Consider the following 6524-nt stretch of genomic DNA (forward strand, 5'->3'; position numbering starts at 1 on the left):
TTTAGAATGTAGGACGGGAAAAATGATTTTGGCCTTCAATAACTTATTAAGCTCAGATTTGATTTGGTTTTCTAGATTAGGCTGGAGCTTTCTCAGCTTTTGATGGACAGGTTTTTTAGCGTTTATCATTGGGATAGTATGTTGGATGATAGAAATGTCATAAGTCTTGAGTTCATCGTAGTTCCAAGAAAAGACACTTTTGTATTGTTTCAAGAGACGGACATACGCTAATTTTTTTTCAGGAGCTAGGCCAAGGCCTAGGTTGATATTCTGTGGCTTGGTATCAGTTCCTATATTTACTAATTCATAGTTCAGAGTTGAACTTTGAAGTTTTGAATTGGTATATCTCTTGAATTGATCTTTCAGATCATATAGGTCTTCTATTTTGACTATTGACTTTGGCATAACATTATTAGTGCTATCTTGTTGCAATTGTCTGTTGTGTTGGTCCTCATCAATTATTTGATTGGTGTAAGATCCCTCAGATGTGAGGAAGCTTACAATATCAGGATCATCGTTGAAAATCCTCCAATTGGTAATGTTATCAGGAATCGAGGGTCTAAAAATTAATTCGATTGAAAATCTATCAGGGCTATAGTCTTCTGAGGGAATGAGCTTGGAAGCTACGTTAGCTAAGAGGTCTGCACTAGCATTCTGGAGTCTGGGAATTGATGAAATATTGAATGCTATAAAATGTTCAGTCAGATCTTGAACTAAAGATTGGTAATGCTTTAAATGACCTGATAAACAATGTATAGTATTGCGTACCTGTCTGATTACAATTTCAAAATCTCCAAAAACTTGTAGATATTTGATGTCTAATCCGATTGCTTTATATAATCCTTGGACTAAAGCCTCGTATTCAGCAGTATTATTGGTGAAATCAAACTCGAGCCTACAAGTTAGCATAGTTTTGTTTCCCTCTGGACTAATTAACACGCATCCTGCTCCTGCTCCTTCATTGGACTTAGAACCGTCAAAAAATAACTTCCAAAATAAAGATTTATTTACAGGACTATCTATATAATTAATACATTTAGAACTATTTGTTTGAGAAAAAATTTCTACTTGAGATAAAATAGAATGTTCTAAGTAAGATGAAGTATGAGAATTAAAATTTCCTAAGAAAGAATCAATAGAATAGTTGCCAATGATATTATTGTTGTATGCTACCGGTTCATTTTCTCCTTCCAATTATGTTATTATGTATTTTTGATGTCTTTCTTGCTCAAACTTTATTTGATTTGGTTTACCATTGTAAGGGACCCACATGTGCAACCAATCGGTTGTAAAGTATCCATGAAGTTTTTCTGACCAATCTCTGCTAATAATTAAGCCATAAAATTCTGGAATATCTGCAACTAAAATATCGATAACTTGACATACCTTTGGATTAGATGATAGCCTTATGGTAACTTGGTTCAATTCACCGATCACTTACACTTGCGATCGATCCAGCTGAACTATGCGCACAGTAGATTTTTGAGGTTGAGTGTTCAATTTTGCACATATTGACTTTGGTAAGATATTAGATGAAGCTCCAGAGTCCACTAAACAATTATGAAAAATTGTGTTGAAAACTTCATAAGTAAGACTAAATGGAGGAGTATGAGATCTTGACCTTCCTCCAATTAAAGCGATATCGTTTGGATCAACTTTATTAATCACATTAGTTGGAGGTCTTCCCATTTCATGGGAAGCTTGAGAGATTACAGTGGCAGGTAGAGGTACAGCATGTAATTCTTTCAAAAGTATCTTTTGCTAATGTTTTAACTTGCTCAATTCATAAAAAGTGATGTTAGCCCTAGTCTTCTTCATGTCTTCTATGATATTATACTCCCTTTCATCCGAAACAATCAATGTTTTAGATGGAGTTGGTGAATCTGTTTGGACTAGGCTTGTTTGAGTCGCTTTAGGTGTTGTTTTCTTGGCTGTGACTTTATCCTTAGGCATTGAGCTTGCGCTCTTTGGCTTAGGAGTAGGTTGAGGAGGATCGATTTGATTTTTACTTCGAGTACTAACCGGTGATGCCTCTTGATCCTCTTCATCTGGGAGGATGAAATCCCACATACCTTGTACCTCTACAACTTCTTCTTCATTGGTAGGTTCTTCAGTAGAAATTTCATCTTATTCTTCTTCTGATTCAACACTTGTGATAGCATTGGGAGGCTTTGGATTAGTCGAAGGATTTCTTCTATAAGGCTTGTACGACTTTTTAGAAGAAGTTTCTGCTACTTGTTTCTTAATGTCAACCATTTCGTTAGAGATGGTTTTCAAAAATTTCTGCAATCCTTTTAAATCGAATGGATCTTTCGATTGTTTTTTCCTGGGATCTTCCTTAAGAGTAACCTTCTTAGATTTTCGTTCATCTACAACGTTTTTCTTTTCTAAGGCTATGATACGTTTCTCTACCGCTATTGCTTCCTTCATATTGTCAGCTAAAGTTGTTTTGTCAGCCCTATCAACGAAGATTGCTATGTTTGATGGTAAAGCAGAGATGTACCATTCACTCCGCACTTCTTCGCTAGGCTTGGAAGTAGTAGGAATTTTATTCAATAGTTTATTGAAACATGAATTAAAATCTTTGATGGGTTCTTTCGACTTAGCCCTAAGGTTAGACAGGTCATTGATCAGTGTCGCCGTAGACCTGTCATCACCAAACTTAGTCAAGAATTGTTCTTGGAAGATATCCCAACTAGTGATAGATCCAGATGGTATTGAAAAATACCATGATCCAGCTGCCCCTTGTAGAGTGTAAGGAAAGAGTCGGACGATAGCATCTTCATTAGTAACTCCATTGAGATTTATAGATAACATAAAGTTTTTTATATGTTCTTCCACTAGCATGCCTACTTCAGGATTAAACTTAGGCAGCCATTTTTCAGGATGAGCCAGTATTTGACTTAAGGGCACAGGCATGAAGACTGCCCCTGGGTTATTCCATGGAGATTGGGCCATCATTGAACTACTAATAGAGGAAAGCACAGAAGATGATCCTTGCGGGTGGGAAGATGAGGATATTATGATTCCAGATGATTGAGAAGGGGATGTGGAAGTTCCAGTGGACTGATGGACAATAATCTGAAGTGGAGGGGTGGATGGTTGACTTCACAGTGGAGAGGTTGAGATGGATGATGATGACGAAAGAGCCTTGCTATTAGACCCTTTAGGTGATTTCCTTGCTCTCTTCCTTGTAGGTAGAGGTAACTCAGTTGGCTCAATACCAAACTTTTCGCTCTTTAATCTGGTGAGAGGATGAGCAGGGTTATATTGCGAAGTCACACTGCCTTGAGATTTATCAGATCTTTGAGGTGATATAGAAAATCGTTGAAGTTTATGGATCAAAGATTCAACTTCAGGAGGTTCAATAGTATATTTCTCTGAAATGTGAGGGTTTACGGCAGTGGTTGTTGTTCTTTCAACTTCTTGCTCAATATTTAAAGATTCCAAGTGCGATGGAGAAGTCGTGGGAGATGGTGAGGGTGATTTACTCTCAGAATGGTATTTAGATTTAGACTTACTTGCCATTCACAGTTCGTGGCCCTCCTTCTAGCAACAAATATGTTGAAGCCTCGAAAATCGGGTCTACAACAAGGGGGATACCCACCCGATCCGGACCTTGGTTAGCAGCTCCTTTTTTGTTTGGTATAGTGGGTCTGACTGGGGATATGGGACCAGTTTCCCAATATATGTGTGTGTGTGTTGAAAATTGATATTTCATTTCTAAGAGTTCCTAAGTGAAATGCTTTTATTCTAAATCTAATCTAACAACATGCAATTGTATTCTAATAAACAGAAATATCTAATTCTAAACTAACCCAGGATGTAATCTTTCCTTTATGCGATCTAAAATGATTTCAAATAACAATTGGTAATAAAGATCATTCAACTGCTATGAGAAAGGAATTCAATAAAGATAAACCATTTCGTATAAAAAGTTAGACGAAATAGTTGTGAAAAACATATCGCATAATAAGCTACTCATATATTAAGCATAAATAAATAGCTATCACCGTACAGAAGTGCCAAATGATAACTCAAGCATTCACGCATTCATACATAAATAACTGAACATGAATATCACTTTAACACATAGGCAGAAATAGTTAAGAGATAAAAGTACCATTTATAACTAGTTCTACTCATGAGCTTCAAGCAATAATGATTTATCTCTTCTTAATCCAACATCCACTAAGAGTACAAAAGTGCAACATCAGTAGCAGATATTAGATGCATATATCAATAAATCCTGTTCCATTCATTCATCAAAACTTCCTTGGAGGGTGCAAAAGTGCATGTTTTGAGGACAAGTTTTTGACAAATTTCAGGACCCTTCTCTAAATGCATGAGAAGGGTTTAAATACTACTAACTAAATCTAAAAATAATTTATTACAAAAATGTAGGATGCGGTTTAAATGACCGTCCTAATTTTAGGCAAAAATAAAGCAAAATTAACACTAAAACTAACAACTAACCATTTGTGTATCTGTTCCTTGAAATCGCATGCATTCAACATCTGCTTGAGGAGAGTTGGTTGGGCGACTTCCGACTTTAGTTGTCCTGCGAAAACGGAATCAGTAAGAGCTAGCGCCATCTTTTTGGCGGAATTGATGTTGCATTTGAGAGTCATGCACTAGCTATGTGGTTTTACCAAATACGTCCAGTAAGAATCCCAATTCAACTTAGTTAACCTTTTGTTTGATTCTACCTTTTCTTGAGCCTTCTGCCTCCAGCCTATCTACAAATGCTGTACATATTTACATACCACTTAGAGGATATTTCTAATAAATACTACTGGTTTTGGAGTTCAAGATTTTCCTTTTGCCTCTAGCTTTCTTCCCTACAAATTTCCGGGCTTACAGGCGATTGAGAAATTAGAGGCTTTCCTCTTCAAGGGGTTTTGCCCAACAAATCGCGCATCGGAAACTGCCTCCATTTCTTGATCCGGGCTTCCCTGGTGTGATTTTCGCCTCTTGCGTGCTTTTTGTTAGAGGATATAAAGCTTAAATTTTGTGGAAATAACGACTCTATGAGTTCTTGACCTTGAGTCTTAAGTTTTCTATTTGTGATTTCAGCGCTATCCAGTACCCATTTAACCATGTCTGTGTATGGAAGAATTTTGGGCCTCGCCATTATTCGGTGCAAGAACGAGCAAGCTAGTTCTATAATAGATGCCTCAGAAGACCCATGTGAGCCTACAGTAGTTGTAACCTCCATCACTTTGGGATTTTCTTCCTCAAGTAGACTGTACATGCCTTCCCAAGTAGTAATATCGGCATCTTTGTTACAGGTGGTGTTTGTATATAAGGGCGTCATTTCTTTGTCTTCTGAGCTAGGAGCTTTCCCCTTCTTTCCCATAATATCCTGAACACTGCTATGAATAGTTCTTTGCTCTTCATTCCTACAGTTTACAAATGAGATGAGAATAATGATAAGAAAAAGGTGACGAGAAAGCTTTAAATGCCAAAAACATATAAAATATACCACCTTACGTGAAATGGCTCTTCGATCAGATCAAAACCACATTTCATTAATGATTTCCAACTAACTCATTGATTAACATTAACGCGCATAACCAGGTCTCGGTTTATGGAAAAATCCTTTTCGAAAAATGAGCCCTAAAGATCTGCAATAAGGCGATTTGAAATTTGCTTTGCAATATCGTAGATTGCAGTATCGCAGATCGCAATATCGCGGAATCGCAATATCGCTGGTTTGTAGCGTACGACAATCATTCATTAATGTGTTTTCTGTGAAATGCGATTTGTGATATGCACCATCGCATATCGATAATTTGAGGCATTTCAGTGTAAGTGATATTTGAGGCATGCGATGTGATGAACGTTTTTAGTGTGTAGTTTCGCATCGCGATTTCGCAATCTTAGAATTCTGCTTGTAGGATTGCATCCATTACCCTTTTTGCGATGTGATGTTTCTTAAGGAATGATTTTATTCTAACTTACCATAAAACTTAAGCCTTTTTAGATTTTTCAAGGGTATTCTCCTAAGTTTATGATAGTAGGTTTTGTTAAAAAAGGAAATACAAGCATTAATCGATTTTTTTTAATTTTTGAATAAGGGTCCCCACTTATTTAGTATTAGTGATAAAGCTAAATAAGAAGGGGGGTTGTTGTTGGCCACAACAACATCATCAACTTTAAAAATGTGTAAATCCAAGATAGAGAAGAGGCAACAAATAAGCCAAGCATTGTTCCTCATCACAATTTCCCTTTTAATCATTTCCACATTGTTTCTTGATCCAAACAAGAGAATATTTCATGTGAAGTCTTATTAAGAAAACATGAAAAAAAATACATAACAAAACAAAAGGAAGAAAGAAGAGACAAAGAAAATGGATACTGAACAAAAAAGCATCATGTAAGACAAAAATATGAAAAGAAAACAGATGCAAAAACTAGATAGAGAGCTGGACAAAGGGTGGATGAAAAGTAAGGGAAACTAAATGCAACTAGACCTTAAAATAACAAGCTAGAAGGTTGGGGCTAAGTGTAATGATATTTCC

The sequence above is a fragment of the Pinus tabuliformis genome, chromosome 3_2, assembly GCF_031772625.1.
Source record: "Pinus tabuliformis cultivar Carrire ecotype Pingquan chromosome 3_2, CPIR1, whole genome shotgun sequence".
NCBI lineage: Eukaryota > Viridiplantae > Streptophyta > Pinopsida > Pinales > Pinaceae > Pinus > Pinus tabuliformis.